Below are 27,472 nucleotides of genomic sequence, written 5' to 3' on the forward strand. Positions count from 1 at the left end.
TCCTTGCTCCTATATTCCATGTCCTGGCTAATGAAGGAAAGGATCTCATATCCCTTCGTCACAGCCCGACAACCCGTGCTGACATCTTCAGGGATCTATGGACTTGTACACCAAGGTCTCTTTGTTCCTCAGTAATCCCTAGGGACCTATCATTCATTGTGCATTTACTTCCCTTATCAGACCTTCCAAAACCCATCACCTCACACTTATTTGGATTAAATTCGATCTGCCGTTGCTCTACCCAATTTGCCAGCTGATCAATATCAAACTGTAGCCTGAGACTATCCTCCTCCCTATCAACAACAACACCAATTTTCCTGTCATCTGAAAACTTACTAGTTATACCTTTTACATTCACATGCAAATTGTCAATATACATAACAAATAGCAAGCTGTAGTACACCGCTTCCACTCACAAAACGTACCCTCCATCATCACCCCTTGCCTCCTGTTTGTAAGCCAATTTTGGATTCAGTGTGCCAACTTGCCTTGGATCCAATGGGCTCTTGCCTTTTGAATCAGCCTTCACTGTGGGAGCTTGTCAAAAGCTTTATTGAAGTCCATGTAAACTACATCAACTGCACTAGGAGAAAGTGAGAACTGCAGATGCTGAAGATCAGAGTAAAGAGTGTAGTGCTGGAAAAGCACACTGGATCAGGCAGCATCTGAGGAGCAGGAGATTCGATGTTTCGGGCAAGAACCCTTCATCAAGAATCATTCCTGATAAAGGGCTCTTGCCCAAAATGTCAATTCTCCTACTCCTCGGATGCGCCTGACCTGCTGTGCTTTTCCAGCACTACACTCTTGACATCAATTACACTACCCTCATCAAATACAACACCAGGTTACTGTCCAACAGTTCTATTTGGAAGTACAAGCTTTCCCGGAACATCTGCTGTTCGCCTGGCAGTTTGCTCTGCAAACACAGACTTGCATTACAAGGTGCACTGCAAACGTGCAGTTAAAGGCTGCAGTTGTCATACTTTGCCCACACGGACATACACTCTGTAGCAGACTGGTCTAGGTTGTGTCTCCGGGCTGTTTGCTTGCTCTCTTAGCCTTTGTTTAATTAATTAACGGCTTGTCTTGCCTTTCCATACTATACCAATTACTGCAGCCACACAACTAGACAACTTGCATTGCTGCCAAACAGTCATCAGTCTAGGGGGCATACATCTCATTGTACAGCAGTGAGCTATGTCAGTGTCATTCCTGTATTATATGTCAGCAGATTATATGGGAAGTATACTGCATGTACAGCAAGAGGTCAGCCATGTCTGGAGCTTTAAAGGGAGTAATCCTCAATGAAGTCCATGGAGGAATCAATCTGGGGGACCCAGCTCAGAAAGTTAAGGGCAGCCATCTATAACAGTCCAGAGAACGGCCACAGGCAAGTGTCCAGTGGGACTGTTCTTGGTCAAGGTGTCCATGAGGCTGTAATCCAGGGAGTAGGCAACAGTCAGTGCGTTGGTTCCATAGTTGCATGTTCGGGTGCATTTGGGAGATTATAATCACCATTCAGGTGCCTGAGTATGTCTTGTGCAAGCTGTTTAGCTGTGTTGATACAGGAGATAGGCCTTGGTCATGGAGGGCCAAAGGGATCAGCAGAAACCATGCAATGTTTACACATTATCTCCCTTACTTGTAGCTAATGTAATAGGCTGTCAGCGTAAGCCTCAATGCATAAAGCCTCTTATATGACCGTGAACCGTTGCCGATTGTGTGGAAAAGTGTTGTGCGCCTAGATAGGGAATCTCAAAAGCAGATGTATGAAAGTTAAGTCAGCAATATTCATATCCAAAATCCAATAGACAAGATAATCTTCTTTACTCATGCCACCATTGTGCCCTCAGTAAGTCTTTTCTCTCTCCCTCCCACTACATCCCAGTTCTGCAGCTGGACTGGAGAGAACTCGTTCTAATGAGAGGAGATTGGGGAGCCTTCATCTTAGTCAGTACCCCATCCCCAGTCCCCAGGAAGCAGACAGAAGACCCTTATCCGTCTCCATTCAGGACACTGCAGAGGTGTTTGCTTCCTTCACCTGCTGAGTGTCTCCTAGTACTGTACAGTCTCCTTGTGAGGGGGATTGGGGGTGGGGCACTGATTGAGGTGAAGGTTCCCCATCCCCTCACATCATATCATCAGTCTTTAATGCCAATGGAGTGTTCAGAATGTCGATCCTCTAACAAGCAGGGCAGCTTCAAAATGCCGACATTTATTTAGTTGCAATTCAACATTTTAATTTGGCATGGTGCAAAGAATGTTAGTGTTTTACCAGATAATCTTCTGAGTGGTGAGTTATGTGGGGAAGAGTACGTGGGAAGATGGGTGGAAATCTGATGTGAGAGATGCCATAGAAGTGGAGTAAGTGATTCGTGAGGAAGGTTTGGATAGATATGACTTAGATTAGATTACATTACAGTGTGGAAACAGGCCCTTCGGCCCAACAAGTCCACACCAACCCGCCGAAGCGCAACCCACCCATACCCCTACATTTACCCCTTACCTAACACTACAGGCAATTTAGCATGGCCAATTCATCTGACCTGCACATCTTTGGACTGTGGGAGGAAACCCACGCAGACACGGGGAGAACGTGCAAACTCCACACAGTCAGTCGCCTGAGGCGGGAATTGAACCTGGGTCTCCGGCGCTGTGAGGCAGCAGTGCTAACCACCGTGCCACCGTGCCACCCACAATGGTGAGAGACCTTACTAGGACTCATGTATCAAACCCGCCAATAAACTCAACACAACTCAGATTCAGCCAAAGAAATGTGAGATTCAGCCTTATGACTCGATCCGTTCAAAACACAACTTGATGAATGGACAATTCACTAAACTACTTCTTCTAATTTTAAAAGTGAAAGCACTTTGTGGAGAATATGTCTCCTTATTGTACCGGAGAGTGTTTTCTTGTTTCAATATTAAAACAGTAAGACTCAAGAAAGGCAAGCTTTCCACTAGCACATAATGGGAAGGGCTAGATTTACAAGGCTTGTTCCCACCCTGGCTTTACTCCCTGGGCAGGACTTACAAAACAGGTTGGGCTGTGAGGGGTAATGAATAATGAATGCCAGCAACTCCTAAAGGTCTCTCAAAGATAAATTAATTTATAGAATCATTTTAAATTCTATCATCAATAGAGATAATTAGATTATCATGTCTGGGCCAGCTCTTTACTGCAATAATTCGTGTTGGCATGTTGCCTCTCCACAGCCCTATGCTCTTCGGTGCTTCATATTTTTATTCAATCTTTCCTTTAGATATGCTATAATCTCTTCTTTAACTGTTAATTGTAGCAAAGTATTCCATGTCCTAACAAAACTTTGCTTGAAATAATTCATCTTAACCCCCTCCTCACTCCCTTAGAGACAAAATTAAACTGATGACTATTTGTCTTTGACTGCTAAACTAGAAGAAATAATCTTTCTTTATTTATTCTCTCTAAACTCTTCAAAGTTTTAAAAACCTGCATTAAATTTCTTCCGAACCTCCTCTTCCCCATTGGGATTATTCCTAGTTGGTGGTATTTAATAGTGACAACAGGAGTCTTGTCTGCTAGCTGGACTGCCAATGAGAGGCCAAAGTTACCTCTTTGTGGGAATGCTGCTGAATTTCTTGGCATTCAAATAGGCAGCAGCAGGTCTTCTCTAGCATCAAAGACCCTGGGTGGATGTAGGCCCATCAGCAGGTGATTCCTCTTGTCATGTGAATACTTTAATGCCCATTGCTGCAAACAATTATTATTTATAAAAAGCCTTGCACAAGCTTTTTATTACCTCTTTACTGTTGAACTCTAAGCTGCTATTTATAAAAATTAAAATGCCACTAGATCTTCTTAAGTGAAGAGTTATATATTTTTTCTCCTTAGACTTGTCTGTTCAGTTACATTTTAAGGATATTCCCATTCATTGCCTTGTCTCCTGAAATGTATTGCATCTCACTTTGGAGGAGGTGATAGCCCAGTTGTATTATTGCTAGAGTATTAATCTTAAAACTCAACTAATGTTCTAGTGATCTGGGTTTGAATCCCACTATGGCAGATGGTGGAATTTGAATTCAATTAAAAATATCTGGAATTAAAGATCTACAGATGACCATGAAGTTGTTGTTGATTGTTAGAAAAAAATGAGAGAAAGGAAATCTGCCATCCTTACCTGGTTTGAACTACATATGACTCCAGACCCACAGCAATGTGGTTGACTCTCAACTGCCCTCTGAAATGGTCTAGCAAGCCACTCAGTTGTACCAATTGCTATGAAGTCTCAACAAATAAATGAAACCCGACAGATTACCTGGCAATGACTATCTACAAGTTACAAGTCAGGAGTGTGATGGAATATTCCCCAGTTACCTGGATGGTGCAGCTCCAACAACACTCCTTCCTATCGGAAAGATGTTGTGAAATTTGAAAGGGTTCAGAAAAGATTTACAAGGGTGTTTCCAGAGTTGGAGGATTTGATCTATAGGGAGAGGCTGAACAGGCTGGGGCTGTTTTCCCTGGAGCATCAGAGGCTGAGGGGTGACCTTATAGAGGTTTACAAAAGTATGAGGGGCGTGGATAGGGTAAATAGACAAAGTCTTTTCCCTGGAGTGGGGGAGTCCAGTACTAGAGGGTGTAGGTTTAGGGTGAGAGGGGAAAGATATAAAAGAGACCTACGGGGAAACTTTTCACACAGAGGGTGGTACATGTATGGAATGAGTTGCCAGAGGAAGTAGTGGAGGCTGGTACAATTGCAACATTTAAGAGGCATTTGGATGGGTATATGGATAGGAAGGGTTTGGAGGGATATGGGCTGGGTGCTGGCAGGTGGGACTACTTTCGGTTGGGATATCTGGTCAGCATTGAAGGGTTGGACCGAAGGGTCTGTTTCCATGCTGTACATCTCTATGACTCTATGACTCTATGACTCTAAGCTTGACACTGTCCAGGACAAAGCAGCTGGCTTGATTGGCACTACATCCACTCCCTCCACCAATGATACTCAATAGCAGCAGTGTGTACTATCTGTAAGATGCATCACAGAAATTCATCAAAAATCTTCAGATAGCACATTCCAAAGCCATAACCACTTTCATCTGGGAGGACAAGGACAGCAAGCACGTGGGAATACCGTCATCTGTAAACTCTTCTCTCTAAGCCACCTGCCATTCTGACTTGGAAATATAGCATTGTTCTTTCACTATTGCTAGGTCAAAGTCCTGGAATTATCTCTGTCAGGGCATTGTGCATCAACCTACAACATGTAGCCTACAACAGTTTAGGAGGGGAGATCATCACCACCTTCTCAACGACAACTAGAGATGGGCAATAAATGCTAGCTAGCAAAGCCCATGCCCCCAAAAATGTCTCTATATCAAACTGAATCTACTTCGCAACTGGCTATTCTGATATCCTGGTCACGCCTTACTTAAAATTTTCATGGCTTATATCAATATTTCCTAGACTCCTTACTTATGAGGTAGCAGCAAACTGTTAAAAAAACATGTCCCTGATTTCAAAACCGATCATGTATATCTAACACAAATGAAAATGGATTCAAAACTGAGCATCGTGGGCACATCATTGCCAAAGTTCTTCAATACATGTAATTACCATTTAACTCCACACTCCTACTTCCTGTTACTTTGACAACTTTCAAACCATGTTGTACACTTACTCCAAAACCTGAATTTTTCAAGGTCTCTTTGGAAATTTTATTGCATTCCTTCAAAAAAAAAATCACGCATTGTTTATACTTGCATGAATAAAATGGGAATTTTGTTTTCTGTTTTTCTTGCTTTTAGTTAAGGCATGTTGGATATCTTTGATCCTCCCCTGTAACTCGAAATACTGATGAGTGAGGTGTTTATTTGTGGGTTTGATGAGTCTGCAATAGGCTTCTGCTGGTTTTGTAGATAATATAGCGAATGTCGTACCTCAACACAAACGTTTCTTACATGTTCTAATGTGAAAGAAATAACAAGTGCAAATATAATTACATGTTCTTTTTAAAAAATATTCAGAAAAAATAAAAAAAGTAAAAGGGAAGGCAAAACCAGCACAAGGAACTGAATAAACAAAAGTTAAAAAGAGATAACAACCTCTCCATACTAATTTCATTGAGTAAAAAAAATCATTTCCTGTTCAAACCAGATGCAAGAGGAATGTACACTGTGTACTCCAGTGTTTTAAAAAATATTGTGGCATCAAAACAGTACAAACATCTTTGAGAGGATTTATTACACTAAAATGGCTCACAATGTAAAGGGTGTGAACAAGAAATGATAGAGGACACTATTCTTATACACTGCTTGAAGTAAAATGTAAACAAGCAAATGTATATTGAAGGAAGTATTGACTTCTGTCAATGAAGCACAAAGCAGATGCAGGGTTGGAAATAATTATCAGTAAGAGATCTATTATCAGGCTAGGGCTAGGCACACTAATAGGGTGTTTGTACAGACCTGTAGTTTTACATTTGGTACAATTTGTGAAGCTGCACCTATTCTCAGACTGATAGCTATTTACAATGGCTTACAATACTGTACTGTTTTGTTCGTGTTTTCATTTCAGCAAAGTTTACAATAACAGTGGGAAAGAACCAATATCTATAATAAAGTTCACTTGAATTTGAAGGAAGCACCGAAGATGGAAAAACAGCAGGTCAATTGCAGATTGTCTCTGTTTGGAAATATATTGATTGTTTTATGGTATAACTAATGCAGGTGGTGCGTTGAACGTAACACTGAAGTGGAGACCAATGAGTCATAGAGTCATAGAGATGTACAGCATGGAAACTGACCCTTCGGTCCAACCCGTCCATGCTGACCAGTTATCCCAACCCAATCTAGTCTCACCTGCCAGCACCCGGCCCATATCCCTCCAAACCCTTCCTATTCTTATACCCATCCAAATGCCTTTTAAATGTTGCAATTGTAGCAGCCTCCACCACATCCTCTGGCAGCTCATTCCATACACGTACCACCCTCTGCGTGAAAAAGTTGTCCCTTAGGTCTCTTTTATATCTTTCCCCTCTCACCCTAAACCTATGCCCTCTAGTTCTGGACTCCCCGATCCCAAGGAAAAGACTTTGTCTATTTATCCTATCCATGCCCCTCATAATTTTGTAAACCTCTATAAGGTCACCCCTCAGCCTCCGACGCTCCAGGGAAAACAGCCCCAGCCTGTTCAGCCTCTCCCTGTAGCTCAAATCCTCCAACCCTGGCAACATCCTTATAAATCTTTTCTGAACCCTTACAAGTTTCACAACATCTTTCCGATAAGAAGGAGACCAGAATTGCACGCAATATTCCAACAGTGGCCTAACCAATGTCCTGTACAGCCGAAACATGCCCTCCCAACTCCTGTACTCAATACTCTGACCAATAAAGGAAAGCATACAAAACACCTTCTTCACTATCCCATCTACCTGCGACTCTACTTTCAAAGAGCTATGAACTGCACTCCAAGGTCTCTTTGTTCAGCAACACTCCCTAGGACCTTACCATTAAGTGTATAAGTCCTGCTAAGATTTGCTTTCCCAAAATGCAGCACGTCACATTTATCTGAATTAAACTCCATCTGCCACTTCTCAGCCCATGGCCCATCTGGTCAAGATCCTGTTGTAATCTGAGGTAACCCTCTTTGCTGTCCACTACACCTCGCAATGTTGGTGTCATCTGCAAACTTACTAACTGTACCCCTTATGCTCGCATTCAAATCATTTATGTAAATGACAAAAAGTAGAGGGCCCAGCACCGATCCTTGTGGCACTCCACTAGTCACAGGCCTCCAGTCTGAAAAACAACCCTCTGTCTTCTAATTTTGAGCCAGTTCTGTATCCAAATGGCTAGTTCTCCCTGTATTCCATGAGATCTAACCTTGCTAATCAGTCTCACATGGGGAACCTTGTCGAACGCCTTATTGAAGTCCATATAGATCACATCTACTGCTCTGCCCTCATCAATCTTCTTTGTTACTTCTTCAAAAAACTCAATGAAGTTTGTGAGACATGATTTCCCATGCACAAAGCCATGTTGACTATCCCTAATCAGTCCTTTCTTTTCCAAATACATGTACATCCTGTCCCTCAGGATTCCCTCCAACAATTTGCCCACCACCGAGGTCAGGCTCACTGGTCTATAGTTCCCTGGCTTGTCTTTACCGCCCTTCTTAAACAGTGGCACAACGTTAGCCAACCTCCAGTCTTCCAGCACCTCACTTGTGACTATCGATGATACAAATATACTATCGTTGAATTCTCATTCTGGTCCTTTGGAAATGGAGCATGAGGGTTACACAACTGGTTCTGGAAGAGCTTATCAGTGCATTTTAGTCATTGCTGTGATTGGCCCCAATTTGCCGGAGCTTTCAGAATAGGAGGCTGCCCAAAGAGAGTAGATGTTTCAGCTAGCTACTTCAATCTGGGTCCACTGAGATTAATGATACCATGTTGTAATTGAAGTTGGTGCCTCATGTACAGTGCAGATTTTGCCTAGAATTAGCTTGCAGCCAGATTAAAATGGAACTGAAAGGGCATGGGCTTCTCAATTTTTGAGGACCCAGGTGGAACGGGTGTGGGAACCACAGAAACATAGAGAAGTTGTGGCACATAAAGAGACCTTTCAGCTCATGAGTCCATGTGAGCTGAGAAAATAAAACTAGTCACCCTTTCTAATCCCACTTTACTGCACCAGGTCTATAGCTTTACATGCCACAGAATCTCAGGTACAGACCCAGATACCTTTTGAACGGGTTGAGGGTTTCTGCCCGAACACCAAACCAGGCAGCAAATTCCAGACATTGAGCACCCTCTGGTGAAATGCTTTTCTTTCTGTCCCCTTTAATCATTTTACCAATCATTTTAGATCTATACCTTTTGGTAAGTGTACTCTATGTTAGAAAAATTAGAAATTTTCATTCTATAATTATCCAGTTCCTCATTGTTTTGTACACCTCAATTAATTTACCCCTCAGTCACCTCTGTTATACGTAAAACAGTCCTAGTCCATCCATTCATTGCTCTTGATTGCAATTTTCAATCTGTGGCAGCTTTCTTTTAAATTTCCTCTATTCCCTCTTTTAATTGATAACTAGAAGTGTACATTAAATTCCAGCTGTCATCTAACCAGGGTTTTATACAATTCCAATATTACATCCTGCTTTTGTATTCTATACACTGTCTAACAAAGGAGAGCATTTCATATGCCTTCTTTACCATCTTATTCATCTGTCCTTCCAACTTCAAGTACCTGAGAACATATACTCCAAGATGTACTCTAACCCTCTCAATATTCTCTTGAATTAATGATGAAGGAGCAGCGCTCTGAAAGCTAATGCTTCTAAATAAACCTGTTGGACTATAACCTGGTGTTGTGTGATTTTTAACTTTGTAGACCCCAGTCAAATATTGGCACCTTCAAATCAATATTCTTCTGTTTATTGTGTATTCCATAAATCATCAATGTATAGAACAAACAGTGAGGGACCCAATACCAAACCTTGTGGATTAATACCACCGGAAACCAATTGCCATTTGAAAATGTATCCACTGACCTTTAGTCTTTGTTTTCTGTTAGAATCATATAATCCTTACAGTTTGGAAGCAGACCGTTCAGCTCATTGAGTCCACATTGATCCTAGGTAGAGCATCCCACCCAGACCCACACCCCTTATTTTTCCCTGAACCCTGCATTTCCCATGGCTAATCCACCTAGCCTGTACATTCCTGGAAACTATAGGCAATTTAGCATGGCCAATCCACCTAATCTGCACATCTTTGGACTGTGGGAGGAAACAAGAGCACCAGGAGGAAACCCACATAGACATGGGGAGAATGTGTAAACTCCAAGCAGACAGTCACCCGAGGGTAGAATTGAACTTGGGTCACTGGTGCTGTGAGGCATTGGTGCTTGCTACATGCCTTTTACTTTTCTGTCCAGTTTGTCACATGCGACCTTGTCAAATGCTTTAATAAAATCCATGTAGATAACATCCAATGCATCACTGTTGTGTGCTCCTTATGGTACCATTATGGTATTTTCCTAGATAACCACTCCTGGTACTTTGTGTTATTTGCCACATCTACCTGTGTGTGGTCCTGGGCAAGGGTTGTTTTAGGTAGTCCGCTGCCACCCATGCTCCTTTACATTTACTTTGTCTTGGGCCTAACCAGTGATTGGTGATAGAAAATACGTCACATAGAAACATAGAACATTGGAGCAAGAAAAGATCATTCAGCCCTTTGAGTTGGTCCACTATCCAATAAGATCAGGGCTGATCATCCAACTCAGTACCCTGTTCCCACTTTCTCCCCATAACCTTTGATCCCTTTAACTCTAAGAACTATGTGATATCATTGAAAAGAGAAAAATTACTATTCTCAGGTGCCACGAGATTTATTGCATAACAGGAACATGTACAACTACATTTGGTCAGTCATAATTACTTGGCTCTTAAGGAACTGGGTCAGATATATCTTTTTTTTGGAAGTATGAATATATCTCCTTCATTACTCAAATAATAAGCTGAGCAAATTGAAATTGAAATGTTGCAGTAAGATGAGTACATTAAACTCGGGTAATAGTAGAAAAAGCTCCTTGCCTTCAGGTTTCCTTTGCAAAGAAGAGGAAGAATATTCGATCATGTTGTCCTAATTAGCATAATAAAAAGTGTTAGTGACTGACTCCTTTCTTCCCACTCTTTCTATGAATTTTCCACATTTTGGGAGAGCCTTTTAATTCTTAACTCACATGCACAGTATTGAGAAAACAAATCTTCTACTAGTCTTGTTCACCATCTGATCTTTTGATCTGAATAAACATTTGCAGTCTCAGGAACATCTCGTTAAGAATAAACTCCATTTCGCTGGAATTATGACTTTATCTGTTTGGAATCTTCCTTATTGTTCTCTGTTTATTTTCTCTTTTTTTTTGCTGAAGATCATTTTCTCTGCCCCATAGTCTGAATTTCATTACACTGGAATTATTTAGTTGTTGTTCAACATTTGCTTCAGAGAAGGTGTTTGCAACTCTATAGCTGCAGCTTATTTATTTTATTGTTGTTAATAGTGCTCTGGTGATTAAGTTATTCAGTCAGTCAATCCATTGATAATGAAATATTTTTTGCTTCCATAGACACTAACACTTTTTATTATGCTAATTAGGACAACATGATCGAATATTTAATTTCTTCCTCTTCTTTGTAAATGAAACCTGAAGGCAAGGAACTTTTTCTACTATTGCCCGAGTTTAATGTACTCATCTTACTGCAACATTTCAATTTCAATTTGCTAAGCTTATTATTTGAGCAATGAAGGAGATATATTCATGAAATATTAATTTAGTGGTCATTGTGCTCCATTCTCTTGGTTCCAGAAACAACAAAATTTGGAAAATGAAGCATCTCCTTATCCATGTGGCAGATGGACCAATCGTGACACTAATGGTATCAGATGTAACAAAAATGTTTGATTAAATAACTAGCCATAAAACAGAATCAATAAAAATTAAGGGGAAGAAATCCAAAACACTTAGAACAGACAAAAGCCACATTGGAGACCAAACCATTTTCACAGTGAAGCTTTCACAGTAAAGGTAGAGATGAAGTAAGGACCAACCAGCTGCATTGCTTTAATATTCAAATTTTAAATACTTATTGCACTTGCCCCAGGGTACATGAATGCTGGAAGTAGGAATTGGCCTGAGCACTTAGGCTACAAACAATAGAGAACACATCACAACAACAGAACATGTCTGTACAATGCATTGTACCATCATCCGATGTGGTGCTCCAAGCATCAAGACTTTGCAAAATAAGATTTGATTAAATTATTGACTACATTAAAATGCCATTATTATCTTTGTAAATGAAAGGGTATAGCTTAATAAGTGCCTTCGCTGCTATATAATTAATTCCCAATCAATTGCTTTGGAGTACTTCCAAAAGATATTCAGCAAAATATGAACGCAGATTTATCTTTTTATTCTCTTTTGATCATGTTCCATGGAGGTATATGATGGTCTATCTTAACTAAAGGGACATGTTCAAACTCCATCGTAGGTCATGTGCTATTTACACAGTAAGCTATCATATTGTTCTATGACAAATTCAAATAAATAAGAATAGACCTTTGCTAAGTGTGTCCAACAGCTGCAATGTGCCTGGAGTACCTGAGATGAACTACAATGCCAAAAGGATTGATTTATGTGATTCTACACATAAATTAGTGTGAGCTTGGTCTGTGGCTTGGACACTGGTGGGAAAACAACAAGCAGAAGATTGAGTTGTCCAAAGTGTATTCTAGGCTTTCATAGGGAGATGGGAAACTACCTGTAAACTTGTCTAAACTGACTTTCACATTTGGAGTGTTCCAAATCTTTGCACAATATACACCAGATACTTCTTTATTTCAACATCCAAAATAAAGTATTTTTCTTTACCACTGACATTAAATTGTAAAGTATACAAGATTTATGTGTAAAAATTAGTGGAAGGTACTTTTTTAAAGAAAAGACTTATAATGAAGCACATTTTATTTATTCAAAAAGTCAATCCCTTCTTCCCGTGAGGCACTGAAACATATATGTGTTTGTTTCAATGAATCTCCTGAAATGGAGATTACAATATCTGCATTAAGCCAGTTCTTCACACTCTCATAGTGCATTTGTTTGCATTTGAACAAAGAACAAAGAAAGTTTACAGCTCAGGAACAGGCCCTTCGGCACTCCAAGCCTGAGTCAAAACTCTCATGGCTTCACACTTTGTGTGTGTGTGTGTGTAGAGTGTGTCTAAACCACATCTCAAAAAGTCAATTAGCCTTCCCATATTACTTAGATCAGAGAATATTTGACATACTGTAATTGAAATGAAAAAGTGCTGCCAATAACCTCAATTTAAACAAATTCCTCCTTTGTGTGTAATGTTTTCATTTTGTCAAGTTTTCAACAATATTCTGGAGTTCCATGTTCCTGGAGTTCTGCTTTTTCCAAATATGTAAAAATTAGTTTGCTTAGGCATCAAACAATTTGATTGACTAAGATTTCACATCATGAAATGTGAGACTATTCCATGATTGAAAGCTCCTAGTGAGGATCAGTGCATTTAGTTCTGGATGGGAAATTGAGGGATTGTAAAACTTGATTTCCAACATATTTAAATATAAATTTATAAAAAGAATATTGGAGGGGGATGCTTATGCATTCCAAACTTAGATTCCCTGTGACTATCACTTCCTACTACTAATGTGAAATTAGCCCTGGACTGAATAGATTAAGGAAAGTGAAGGGACATCAGTGATCAGACATCTGCATGCACAGAAGGATGTGCTAAATTCTGCTTCTAAACCGACTGCATTATTAGACTGTTGTGCCATATATTTCAATCTCTAGTTGCACTGGATGCTGTATAGCCTAGCAAGCAGTTTTTAAAGGCACCATGAGTTGCAGCTGCTGTGGTCCCCAAAACTCTCCAGCACACCATTACCAGCTTGATCTCACCCTACCTGCGATTGTGCTGTCCACTAATAGAAGTGACTTGCCAGTTGGCAGAAGTTCTCCACTTTGGAGCTGAGTATTTCTTTAATTGTCATGGGACCTTTTGCATTAATCTGTTCAGGGCAGATAGCACCTTGGTGTAGTTCCTCATCCAAAAGAGATTCAAGCAATATCCCTTCAGTACAGCACTGAAAGTAAAATTAATCTAGGGGTTAAGTGATGTTCTGATGTCAAGTTCCACAAAAAAAAAACTGTCTGTGGTAACAATCCAGTGTTGAGGTATATTTTACTTATATCTTTAAAGTTTCCAGAACATTTTCTTTCATTTTAATAAGGTTCAGATAAAAATTTGTTCTTCATTGATTTTCTCATAATTTATTCAGGGTTTTAGGGACTTCAGTTGTTTCATTGAATTTATCCCATTTTCACATAAAATTACAACCAGAATAAGTTGCAAAATTAATTTTTAACATATTGGCAATAAGGTTGGAGTGCCAAGAGGTGATCAATTTACCACCTATCTGGATACTTGGATTGGTTTTGCTCAAGTATCTTTTAGGCCTCTATCATCCAAGATGCGTGAATGAGAGCAAGTGATCCCTTTGTAAATTGTTAGTTAGGCCAAATAGCATCCAGTGCAACTGGAGCTGGCATGTAAGGTAGTGATATTACAATCAATTTGGAAGAGAATTTAATCTAATTTGAGTTTAATACAATTTTGGCCCTTCAACATCATGCAAATACATCCTGAACAATCCAGTCAGTTCTAGTTCCTTGTTTGATACCTTCAGTACTGCAAATGTACTTCCTTGAGTTGTACATCAAATTTTTTTCTGAAATCATTGATTGTTTTTATTTTCAGCACCCTCATGGGCAGCAAGTTCCAGTTCTTTATCATTCACTATCTAGAAAGCTCTTCCTCACATTCCCTCTGTAATTTTTGCCTTCAATTAAGATTGCTTATGTAGACCTTACACTACCAGCCAATGCGTACAATTTCTCCTTATCTACCTTATGAAGATACTGTCACAATCTTTTATGTTTCTATTGAATCTCTCTTCCATCTCTTTTGCTTCAAAAAGGTGATGATCAATGAAGTAGGAATAGGTGTGAATATTTGCCTAATGCCCTGTTTCCTTGTGGAAAATTCTATACAATGCAAAATGCATGTGCCCTATCCTTTATTTTGTAATTGAAATGAAAAGAGAAGTAATTTTCTTCCTGTTCTACTAATGATCCTCTTTTAGGATTATTGAAATAAGACATGGATTAACTTACCTTGAAAATATCTCTCTGAGCCTGTGGCAAAGTGCCTTACCTCATTTCAGCTCCACCCTGATGACTAAATTGAGATTTGGGGTTCGCTCTGTGGAAAATAGTAGGCGTTAGCTTCTATTCTATCATTTGGCGACACAGTGTCTCAATTCATCAATATGTCACCTAACAATTTTATTTATATAAGTGAGTCACTGTCCCGAGTCATCAGAAAAAGTCTCCTACACTTATAAAATTATAAAAACCAACACTCAAAGCTCATTTCATATTAGAATGAGATTGTTGTTTCTAGTATATGTCACCTCCATCTTCAAGTTAGGGAATGTAAATTATTTTACAAGTTTTAAAATGAAACATTAAATCAAATAATGATCTATCAGTCAGACTACTGCCCCTCAAACCCACCTTTTTGAAAATGAGAACTGATTAAGGATGCACAAGTAAACTAAGGCAGTGAAGGCTCAGTTGTGGCTTTCACACAACTTCACTTTAATTCAGATGTATGCTTAAATATCTTCAATAGCCAAGCAGTATGAAGTGAGATCTTTCTTCAAGGCATGTCTGGTAAATTAATATTATTAATCTGTTATGCCATCAATAATTTCATCATTAAGAAAACAGGAACTCACAAGTCATTATGAGGGGGATGATTAGACAAAAGCATAATGACATAATTACAGTCGGAAAATTTCAATCTCAAAGCGTGTTCCTGCTTTTTCACCCCTTCCTACCTGCTCTATTACCATATACTATAATAATTCTAGTCTTAGTTTAAATTTTCTCAGGACAGTTTGTCAGGGAATTAAGCATCATGAAAAATGTGAAATGAAAGAGTCAAATTTTGTTCTGAAATACTCAGATCATGAAGCCTCTTTGAAAGGAGCTGCACAAAGCCGCACAATGAGAATGTTCAATTGCGCAGCAAACTGCATTGACACATTAAAGGTGAAGATGGCATTTTGTCTAGTTCTTGCATATGTGAATACACATTCTGGAAGTTATGTCATAACAGATGCATTAAGAAGTGCAACTGGAGCTGTACTCTCACAGCACATTGAAAGAAACAAATAACCAATCACCTCTATGTCACCACCTCTTATCAGAAACTGAATGGTAAATACTCAACTGGACAGCAAGAAACATTAGTCTCATCTACACATATGAACTTTGCCCCATGCATGTCTATGGGATAAAGTCCACTCTCCGCACCAACTGCCAACTAGATACAACATTGTTGTTTATGTCATTAGACACAGGAGCAGAAGTAGGCCATTCAACCTACTGAGCATTTTCCTCTATTCAATAAGATTATGGCTGATCTGATAATTTTCAACTCCATTTATCTGTCTTTTCTCCATAACTTGATTCGCTTAAAATAAAAATCTGTCTGTCTCAGCTTTGACTATATTAAAGATACAGCTTCAACAGCTCTGTGCTAAAGAATTCCACAGATCACTAACTTCTGAGAGAAGAGATTTCTCCTCAGCTCTGTCTAAAATGGCTGACTCTTTACACTGAGATTTTGCCCTATGGCCCTAGAGTCTCTCAACGGGAAAGAAGCTCTCAACATCTATTCTGTCACATCCCTGAAGATTCTTACATGTTTCCATAACGTCAACTGGCATTCCTCTAAACTCCAATGAGTACAGGTCCAATCTACTCCACCTCTCGCCTTTAGAAAATCCCTCCATACCCAGGATGAACTTAGTAAAACCTCTCTGAAATACCTCCAATATCAATATATCTTTCCTCAAAGAAGGGGAACAATCTGTTCACTCCAGCAGTGGTCTGACTAGTGCTTGTATAGATTTAGAAAGATATCCTTATTTTTATACTTCATTACTTTTTAAATATTTCATCTTCCTTCCTTATTACATGCTGAAATTGAATTCTAGCTTTTTGTGATTGATACATAAGGTCCCCAAAATCTTTCTGAGCTGTAGGTTTCTGTCATATTTATCCATTTAAATCATATTTTTACTCCTTTATTCTTCTGGCAAAAATGCATAAGTTCACATTTTCTCACAGTATATTTCATCAGCCAAGCTTTTTTTCCCCATTCACTTACACTGTCAATAAATCTCAACACTTTCCTTTATTTACGTTTCATTCACAAACTTAGTGACAGTACATTCACTTTACTCATCCAAATCATTAATATACAGTGTATCATCAATGTCTGACCATGACCTATAAACATCTTAAGATGGTCAAATCATCTTCATCAATATAACTTCGAGTGATTTTCTTGCCATTTCATGTAATTGTGCAGCTGATGTGTTTAGACATGCAATAGTGAAGTGACTTGTGTCACCCAAGACTATGCGATCATAGTAATTTCTCAAGCAACTGTGAATCTTGTACAGGAAAGGGGCTGAGGGCAGAAAGGAAGCCAATATCTAAGAACTGAGTGGTCTCATAACATAGAGGCAATCTGGTCCCATACTACATAGTATACAATCAATTTGCATTGTTCAATGACAACTGTATCATACACAGAACTCAAGTAGTTATCCTAAAAACCCCACAGCAATGTGTATAGCATCTTTCCCATGAACACCATCCAGATGTCATTATAATGAAATGATGTTCCTTTGAAGCAGTTTGGTGGTCATCAAAGCATCACCCCATAGAAGAATTCATTAGCAATCTGTTAAAACATGTCCCAAACACCTACAACTAACTGCATAGACAACTAAATCATGACAAAAACTCCAAGTAAATATTGTTTGAGAATTGCAAGTAGTTCCTAGTAATCAATGATTTGGCTCATTCATAATCTATGTAGAAGATGGCTGGAAATCGCTAGAACAATTTCCATAACCACCATTTTACTCATTGATATTCTAGACAAGTTGTTAACACAATGGGGTTTGCTGAAGGTTTTGCACAGACAGTGAAGTGCATTTTATTTTTCAGTCAGATCACAGAGTTCCCATGAAGCTATGGAATTCGCCACCATCTTTGGCACGGTGGCTCAATGGTTAGCACTGCTGCCTCACAGCACCAGGGATCAAGGGTCGATTCCTGCCTTGTCTGTGTGGAGTTTGCACATTCTCCCTGTGTCTGCGTGGGTTTCCTCTGGGTGCTCTGGTTTCCTCCCACAATCCAAAGATGTGCAGGTCAGGTGAATTGGCCATGCTAAATTGCCCACAGTGTTAGGTGTATTAGCCAAGGGTAAATGTAGAGGAATGGATCTGGGTGGGTTACTTTTTGGAGGGTCAGTGTAGACTTGTTGGGCCAAAAGGCCTGTTTCCATACTGTAGGGAATCTAATCTGACATTGCAATACAGCCCACAATTGAATTGCAGCATCGAACAATTCATGAGGGTAATAAAGGACTGTTGGAGAGCTAATATATTGGAGTGGAAAACTTATTGGGTGTAGGTTTGCTCGCTGAGCTGTAAGTTTGATATCCAGATGTTTCATTACCTGGCTAGGTAACATCATCAGTGGTGACCGCCAAGTGAAGTGAAGCTGTTGTCTTCTGCTTTCTATTTATATGTTTGTCCTGGATGAGGTTCCTGGGGTTTGTGGTGATGTCATTTCCTGTTCGTTTTCTGAGGGGTTGATAGATGGTATCTAGATCTATGTGTTTGTTTATGGCATTGTGGTTGGAGTGCCAGGCCTCTAGGAATTCTCTGGCATGTCTTTGCTTAGCCTGTCCCAGGATAGATGTGTTGTCCCAGTCGAATTGGTGGTTTTTTTCATCCGTGTGTAGGGCTACAAGGGAGAGAGGGTCATGTTTTGTCCAAATACAGCCAGAAACCCTAACCACCTCACCATACATCAAAGAAGTTTCAGAAATGACAGCCAGACTACTAAGACCCCTCGGAATCCTAGTAAAACACAAACCCACCAACACCCTCAAATAAAAACTAATAAACTTAAAAGACCTAGTACAACCCATGGACAAAACCAACCTCATCTACAAAATTCCATGCAAGGACTGCCACAAACACTACGTAGGACAAACAGGAAGAAAGTTAGCCACCAGGATACACGAGCACCAGCTAGCCACAAAAAGACATGACCCTCTCTCCCTCATAGCCTTACACACGGATGAAAAAAAACACCAATTCGACTGGGACAACACATCTGTCGTGGGACAGGCTAAGCAAAGACATGCCAGAGAATTCCTAGAGGCCTGGCACGCCAACCACAATGCCATAAACAAACACATAGATCTAGATACCATCTATCAACCCCTCAGAAAATGAACAGGAAATGACATCACCACAAACCCCAGGAACCCCATCCAGGACAAACATATAAATAGAAAGCAGGAGATAACAGCTTCGCTTCACTTGGAGGTCGCCATTGATGATGTTACCTAGCCAGGTAATGAAACGTCTAGATATCAAACCTACAGCTCAGTGAGCAAACCTACACCCTAAACCTCAACCTGAGCTACAAATCTTCACAAACCTTGGAGTGGAAAACATTTGAACAATTTATTTTCATATCCTACTCACATATAACAATCGACTCCATATTTCGTGACTGGAAAGACACAATGTAGGGGACCAAATTGAAAATATAGTACTAGCTTGACCAAATTAACCCAGCATGCATTAAGGGTAGCAATAGTTTAAAGATAATAGCTTAGAATTGTCCAGACCAGCATGAGGAACTGCCATGCAGATAGAAACCAGAAAACAAGGTCTCAGCTACAACCACACAAGATAAGATAATGAAACACAATACTCCAGACAGACAGGTGATTAGATCAAGAAATAGCTTGACCAAGTTATCCACAGAGTTAGTTAGATAGTTAAAATCACATGAGCAGGGATTTGTCCAGGGATTTGAAAAAAAGAGTCTAATGGTATAAAAGTGAAGCAATGAGCATAATGATAGTGAGAATTTCGGCATAACACACATAAGACGGACCATCCTGAATTGGGAACTCTGAGATCACAGTGAGAATCTAGGAACAACTCTCGACCATGTGTTCTGAGGTCAGGGACCATACAAATAAGGATACTCACTGGACCACAACTTGATCTGCTTAATACTGGTAGTATTCTGTGCAAGTAGAAAGGCTTGTACATTTGTGATTCTAATAGATAATGTCACATAACAAATATTCCCTCTGAATATTTACCTGATTACTGTCGTTTCACTTTGTGCAAAAAAAGTATTAGCTAAAAACCACAGCCCACTAGCTAAACATATAACTGCTTTTAGGTTTCACATGCTGCTGACTATTCATAAATGATCACTGTTATCCAATGAGAATGTCAGAGCAAAAGCAGAAGAAGTTGTAAAGTTCTATGGTAATGTAAAAATTTACTGTGCCAAGTGAATCCATGAATTGAAATTGGAAATTGGGGGTTGAATGTTTTCTAAGAATCAGCTCAGTATCAATTTTCGGCTGGTAGGATGCCTTCATGGAGGATTTTTCTCCATGAGCTCTGGGGAATTTTAACACACAATCTCTGAAGTTCATCTCATTATGTATGCACCAGCCCCTGGCACCTGCCCTTCTATGCCCTGTAGAGAGTGACCAATTAAGGTATATTTTCTTCCTCTACTTCTGATGGTGAGGATATAGATCCCTCAGAGGAACCACTGGCAAGATACCTTCTGCACTGTCCACCTGCTGAGATACTCACACTTGGCCAATACATTCACTAGAGTACAGTGAAGAGCAAATTCTGGTGAGCTCATCATTGTCATATCTCTGCCACTGGTCAAAGAAGAAACACCCACTCAGCTCGCTGGTACTTGTAGGACTGCCAGAGACCAGGTACTTATTCAACCCCAGGCAGGAGAGGAATGCTGTCAGCCATTCATAATTTCACCCAAATGTAAAGGCAGATGCAGGAACAGGAAGCAAGTTTGTTAAATGCACTGGACAAACTTATTCAAAGGTTGGAGAAGTCCACCAATACTGCTTCTGGCATGTGAGTGTGATGGCTGCAATAGAAAGCCAGGTTCAACACTCTCAGTGTCTGCTGGGTATGCACAGAGACCTGTACTCCATTGCATTAGCCACTGGTGCTCAGCAAATGGCAAGGCGACAGGGGACGAGGAACCTTGCTCTCACTCCAGGTGCCCCTTCTTCACAAGGAGAAGGACAAAGCCATAGGTACCCATTGGAGAAGGAACCATGTAGAGCACTCTCAGAAGTCACCTGTTAGGACACTCCAGCAGTGACTGGGCCTTCCAACTCCAACATCTGGGTGTTAAAGTTGAGGAAGGTGAGTCTGCATTTAGCCAGGACACACTCAGCATCTCTGGGCTCTCTAGCCACAAGTGTACCCAGGGCTGAGAATCCAAAAACCCAAAGCCAACAGGCTCCACTATAGAATAGGCTCCAACCACTCAGCCACCAGGACCTCACTTAGATGTAGTGGGAAAAAAAAGAACAGAACCTTCTGAGGGCATATAGGCATAAGGACAAGACTTCATTGTCGATACATTATCACACTTGTAAATATATTTTCACTTTGAATGTTGACAATGTGTGAGTAACTGTCACCTTAGCTGCAGAATGAAGGGAGAGAGGCTAAACATTCTTAGCATGGCATGATGTTCTCACCCTGTCTGAACAATCGCTATCCTTTTTACAGCACCAAAACCAGCACAAACCTTCATCATGATTCAATGAGGGAGCATCTATCCATTTGTAATCTTAACTTTTATTAAGCAGCCAAGAAATATCAAAATATTAGGTAGTACTTGTGGCAGTCGGGATTACACGGGGGATATTGGCCTCAGCAGCACTAAAACACGGGGTTCAGAACGTTGCTGCCCCCAAAGTCCAACCTGAATGTTGAGGACTGCTGTGCAAGATGGAAGCTCAGGTAATGAAACAGTGAGCTGGAGTTGAAAGGTCCTGTCTGACTTACATATCAGAACTTGTCACCTTTAGTTTCTCTCTGGTTCAGAGGAGAATTGGAAGCTGCATATCAATGAGGTGAAATTAGGAATTAATGTTGTACAGATACATGCAAATGGATGCAAATAAGCCTCTTGCTGCTCATTATAGTAAGATTATTGTTTCACCATTCAAAACCTGATCCTGACTGACACGCCATTGCCCACATGTTCGGGGACTAGGAATATTCCACTGTGGTTCATATCAAACAGACAAATCGTGACCACAAGCTCAAATCATCTCTATCAAGTTGGAAGCAAATTTGTTGTTCAGTACCAGCTTCTATCTCATAGAATCATAGAGTTATACAATACAAAAACGGACCCTTCAGTCTAACCAGTCCATGCCAACCATCATCCCAAAATAAACTGGTCCCACCTGCCTGTGCTTGGCCCATAGTCCTCTAAACATTTCTTTTTCATCTACTTATCCAAATGTCTTTTAAACATTGTAAATATATCCTCATCCATCACCTTTTCTGGAAGATAATTCCACACATGAACCACTCTCTGTGTAAAGATTTTGCCCCTCATGTCTGTTTAAAATCCTTCTCCTCCCACCTTAAAAATATACCTCTTGTGTTGAAATCCCCCATCCTAGAGAAAAGACACCTTCCTTACCTTATCTATAACCCTTATAAGCCTCTATAAAATTAACCGTCAACATTTTACACTCAAGTGAAAAAAAAGTCGCAACTTATTCAACCTCTCCTTCTAACACAAACCCTTCAGTCCCAGCAACATCCTGGTAAATCTTTTCTGGATGCTCTCCAGTTTAGTAACATCCTTCCTATAGCAGGGTGATCTATTGGATGAAAACTCAAAATGAAATGATTGATGATGATCAAACCAGGAGGACAGTGACTATGGGAATATAATTCTTTTTCTGATGAGTGACTTTGATGTTGATCATCCTTCTCATTGAGCTGATCACACAGAACCACAATCTCAAGTTTGTAAGTCTCAGTATTATCATCAACAGTGTTCATATTTTAAAGATGATTTCTGTTCGTAGTCAAAATGAATAAGCTGAAGTCTAAGCGTTGACTTGATGTACATAAATTTGATACTTAGAATGCTTTAATTTAAAATATGTTTGCTAAGTTTACAAGGAGGAAAAGATGTATTTAATTGTATAAATGTTCAGTATTGTATGTGTGTTCAAGCTATTCCGTAAAAAATGCCGTTAGTTAAGTTTGGATGTGGTTACAGAGAGAAATGGAAACTAAACTGTAAGCAAGAAGTTGTAAACATGAAAACAGACATTTTCTAAAAACATTGTGAATAAAATTCTCGTTCAGACATCGAAACTGGTGTCATCTGTGCCTATTTCAAAACATAAAAAAGCATTAAATACAACATTGAGCCCATTTAGACAGACAATAGAAGTTCTGTAGGTCATATTGATCCTGATTTATATTCATATTTATATTGACTTTAGTACAAGATAATCTCTAGCTCTTTAAGAGTGTGACATCAAAGAGCTCAATGAGGAAAATGATCAATATCAAAGTCACTTGTCAAACAGCCCTAGCAAAACTGGAATCAATGTGTATTGCGGGCAAATTCTCTGCTGGTTGCAGTCATACCTGGCACATTAGTGGGCGGCACGGTGGCACAGTGGTTAGCACTGCTGCCTCGCAGCGCCAGAGACCCGGGTTCATATCCCGCCTCAGGCGACTGACTGTGTGGAGTTTGCACGTTCTCCCCGTGTCTGCGTGGGTTTCCTCCGGGTGCTCCGGTTTCCTCCCACACATCCAAAGATGTGCAAGTCAGGTGAATTGGCCATGCTAAATTGCCCGTAGTGTTAGGTAAAGGGGTAAATGTAGGGGTATGGGTGGGTTACGCTTCGGCGGGTCGGTGTGGACTTGTTGGGCCGAAGGGCCTGTTTCCACACTGTAAGTAATCTAATCTAATCTAAAAAAAAAATTGTCATGGTTGTTGGAGGCCAGTCATCTCAGGTCCAGGACATCACTGTAGGAGTTCCTCAGGGTAGTGTTCTCAGCCCAACCATCTTCAGCTGGCCTCCCTACATCATAATGTCAAAAGTGGGGATGTTCACCAATGATTGCCCAATGTTCAGCACCATTTGTGACTCCTTAGATACTGAACCCATCCATGTTCAAATACAACAAGATTTGGACAATATCCAGTGTTGGGCTGACAAGTGGCAAGTAAAATTCATGTCACACAAATGCCAGACAATGACAATCTCCAATAAGAGACAATCTAATCACACCCCCACTATCAACATCAGGGGTTACCATTGATCAGAAACTCAACTGGACTCACCCCATAAATACAATGGCTACAAGGCACAAGTCAGGAGTGTGGTGGAATACTCCTCACTTGCCTGGAGGGGTGCAACTCCAACAACACTCAAGAAGCTTGACACCATCCCAGGACAAAACAGCCCACTTGATTGCACTGCATCCACAAGCATCCACTCTCACCACCACCGATGCTCAGTAGCAGCAGTTTATAACATCTACAAGATACATTGCAGAAATTTCAAATTCTAATGCGATGATCCTTAGGCAGCACCTTCCAAAGCCACAACTACTTCCATCTAGAAGGACAAGGGCAGCAGATATATGGGAACACCATCGCCTGCAAGTTCCCATCCAAGCTATTCACAATTCTGACTTGGAAATCCATCACCTTTCCTTCATTGCTGCTAGGTCAAAATCCAAGAATTCCCACCCTAAGGACATTGTGGGTCAGTTTATAGCATGTGGACAGCTGCAATTCAAATAGGCAACTCACCACCAACTCCTCATTGGTAACTAGGGACGGGCAGTAAATGCTGGCCAGATAGTGATGTTCACGGCCCATGAGTGAATTAAGAAAAAGAAACAGGTCCAGGTCTCACCAAATCTGTACTCAGCATAGAAAGTGTAATCCTGTTCTAAAACACCACTATTCTACAGGGGAAAGAAAAGTCTTAAATTCAAAAAACTTCCTCATTATTATTGTTTGGTCCTCCCTAAGGTTTTCTATAGTAATAATTAGTCCACATTAGTGTAGCATTCAAATGCCTAGTTGTTTGTTGTTGGGGGCAGTGTTGTGTATGTGTGTGTGTGCGTTTGATTCTGCGAAAAGGAAACTGAAAGCAAACAGTAATGCCTGATATTTGCTCCCAGATTGTAAGTGAATTCTGGTTTTGCAAACCCAATGTAGGAGAAGTGCTGCTTATGTTTGTGAGTTTTGTTCTGGTGGCTAGATTTTACTGCCAATTTGGAAAGAATGCAGATGCTGCAAGGTGTTGAATAGGCTTGGCTTAGAGAGCTGCTTTAATGTACCAGCTGTTTTGTCAAAAATGTTTTTGTACAAAAATGAAACAAAAACAACATCCTTGTCCTCACCCTTGTCATCCCCACTTACCTATTATGCCACATTCATGCCAGCCCATGCCACCTTATTCTATGATATAATACCCCCATATCATCTTTGCCATCCATCCATGCCCATTGGCCCTCATACCTTTCATGCTAATCTATTCCTTCCAACATATCCACAAAACTTAACTGGTCCAATTTAGTGCTAAGAATGTCTTAAGGCGCTATGGGCAAACATCAGATCCCACTCAAAGATGAAATAAAATAAACGTCTTCTGTCTTGTAGGTGTCAGTGTTAAGAAAAATGCTCTCGCTAATTAAAGTCTATTGACTACATTTAATTTGCTTTCATTCCATATAACTCAAAGAGTTTATCAGGAACTTCTGCTTACAATCCAAATGTGAAATGACTGGATCTGTAATAATTGCATAATTGGTCATACAGCACTAATTCTGTAATGATAACATAACTCAGACATATGTCAACAGATAGAATGAAATAACAAGCATTAATTTTTTTAGTAGTATAGATTTTTGTAAAATTCCAATATTTAAAGGACATGAGTTTAATTTGCTTGTCAGCACATCAGGTCTGTTGAAAGGTTCTTTTGACATACCTGCTGACCACTCCTTTTAACAGTTGACTGTTCCAATGAGTTTGACTATTCCAATGAGTTTATGCACTGCTAATGCACATTGAAAATTCTTAAATGATACCTTACTTCTTCTAAAGAGTAGCTTACCTCTCTCAGAGGTCACTTACCTTCCCCCAAAGGTGACTGAGCACTATATCCAAAAGGTTGCCATACCTTTCCATGGGAATCTGGTAACTTTAGACCTCCTCGTACTTGGTCTGAAGTGCCGAGATCATGTGCTGGATATTCCATCAATGAAAGTCAGATCAGCCTCCAAGTGGTGCCCTTTTAATATATGCATCTGTGTTTGGAAGCAAGGCTTCCAGAATCAATACTTTGACATTTCTGCGGTAGACAGTCCATGTCTTAGAGCCATATAGGGGGGGCAGGAGCCATCTGTAAACCATGAAAGCGCAGTGACGTGTAAGGTAATAGAAGGAAAAAATGGTAAGACGTTCAAATTATAGGTATGTTCCAGATTCAAGCCACCAGAATCATCTTCACAATGTTGGAGGGACTCTCAGTTTTCACAAAATTTCAGGTTTGTGGCTGCTGCAGACAATTAAGAAACACACAAAATAAAGCCCCTTCATGCACAGAACATGCGCTATCTTTATATTTTACCAAGACATAAAGCATTCCTTTCAGAATAGTTCATAAACAACAAACAAACCTCCCCTGAATCTACACATCTCTAAAGAATATAGACCCATCTGAGTGAGCATATCTAGTCGGCTGAAGAGTTTTCAAATGGGAGTCAATCTCTCAGTCAGACTGCTCTTACAAAAAGTTATATTTCATGACAGCTCAGACGTTTTCATTTAAAAAAAAAACATTTATTCACAGTATGTGGCCATCATTGGCTCGGCCAGCAATCACATTGTTGTGGGTTAAGAGTCACCTGGTAAGGACAGCTGATTTCCTTCCCTAAAGGACATTAGTGAACTAGATGGGCTTTTTTTTGACAATCAACAGTGGTTACATGACTGCCATTAGGCTAGCGTATTTATTTAAGAGTTTTCAATTTGTATTCAATTCAAATATTAGCACCTGCAATGTTGGGATTTGAACTCATGTTGCCACAACATCAACCCAGGTTTCTGGATTACTAGTCCAGTGATATTCCCACAACACCACTGCTTTCCCACCATGAACCATAGTCTGCATGATGGAAGCTTTGAAAGATAAGTTAACGAGGTCCTCCTCATGCTCCGCATGCTTAGCAATTTCCCCCACTCCTACCTTCCTCATGTTCCCTCAAACCCTATCCTAGTTCACACCTGACTTCCATGTGCACTCATGCCCCCATGCCAAATTATATGCCACCTGCACCATGCCATGTCCCCTCATTTCCTCATGCCTATTTGTCCATCATAGACCCTATAGAATTAATGAACTCTATAAAGATGATTGTACATGGGGAAAAAAAGCTTGAAACTCATTAACTGATGATTTTATACTTTGCTTAAAACAAACGTCCTTTTACTTCAGGGAACTGACATGTGAATCTTTCAGTCCCTTCAAACCATCAATAGCATTAATGTTAAGAACCTGAACTTCTTATATCATATAAATATACATTATGCATTTGACAGAATAGATCATGGAGCCAGAACTTCTAAACAAACAATATTTTCCTTAGGACTCAGCTGTTTCAACAGATGTCTAAAATCTCAGCCTTCAGATCACATAATTAACTTCCCACACCCCTGCACAGAAACTTTCTCCTAAGGCCGACTGTGAATTCACAAATTTTCCTGAATCATGTCACTAGCCTTAAGAGTGAAAATCCAGACCCATATCTCTACAGTGGCTATTAGATCCATTCTACAAATGGATCTCTATTTGTGCTATGAACTCA

At 40.1% G+C, this 27,472-nt stretch overlaps 1 protein-coding gene across 4 annotated transcripts in view; it reads left to right on the forward strand.

Annotated features, from left to right (window-relative positions):
* The window catches only part of LOC148147649 (uncharacterized), a 141,810-nt gene that overhangs the window by 23,440 nt on the left and 90,898 nt on the right, over positions 1-27,472 (forward strand). The gene's annotated exons all lie outside the window — the stretch shown is intronic.

The sequence above is a fragment of the Chiloscyllium plagiosum genome, unplaced genomic scaffold (genome assembly GCF_037043375.1).
Source record: "Chiloscyllium plagiosum isolate Xiang-an unplaced genomic scaffold, Cpla_swu_hap1 HiC_scaffold_15, whole genome shotgun sequence".
Lineage (NCBI taxonomy): Eukaryota > Metazoa > Chordata > Chondrichthyes > Orectolobiformes > Hemiscylliidae > Chiloscyllium > Chiloscyllium plagiosum.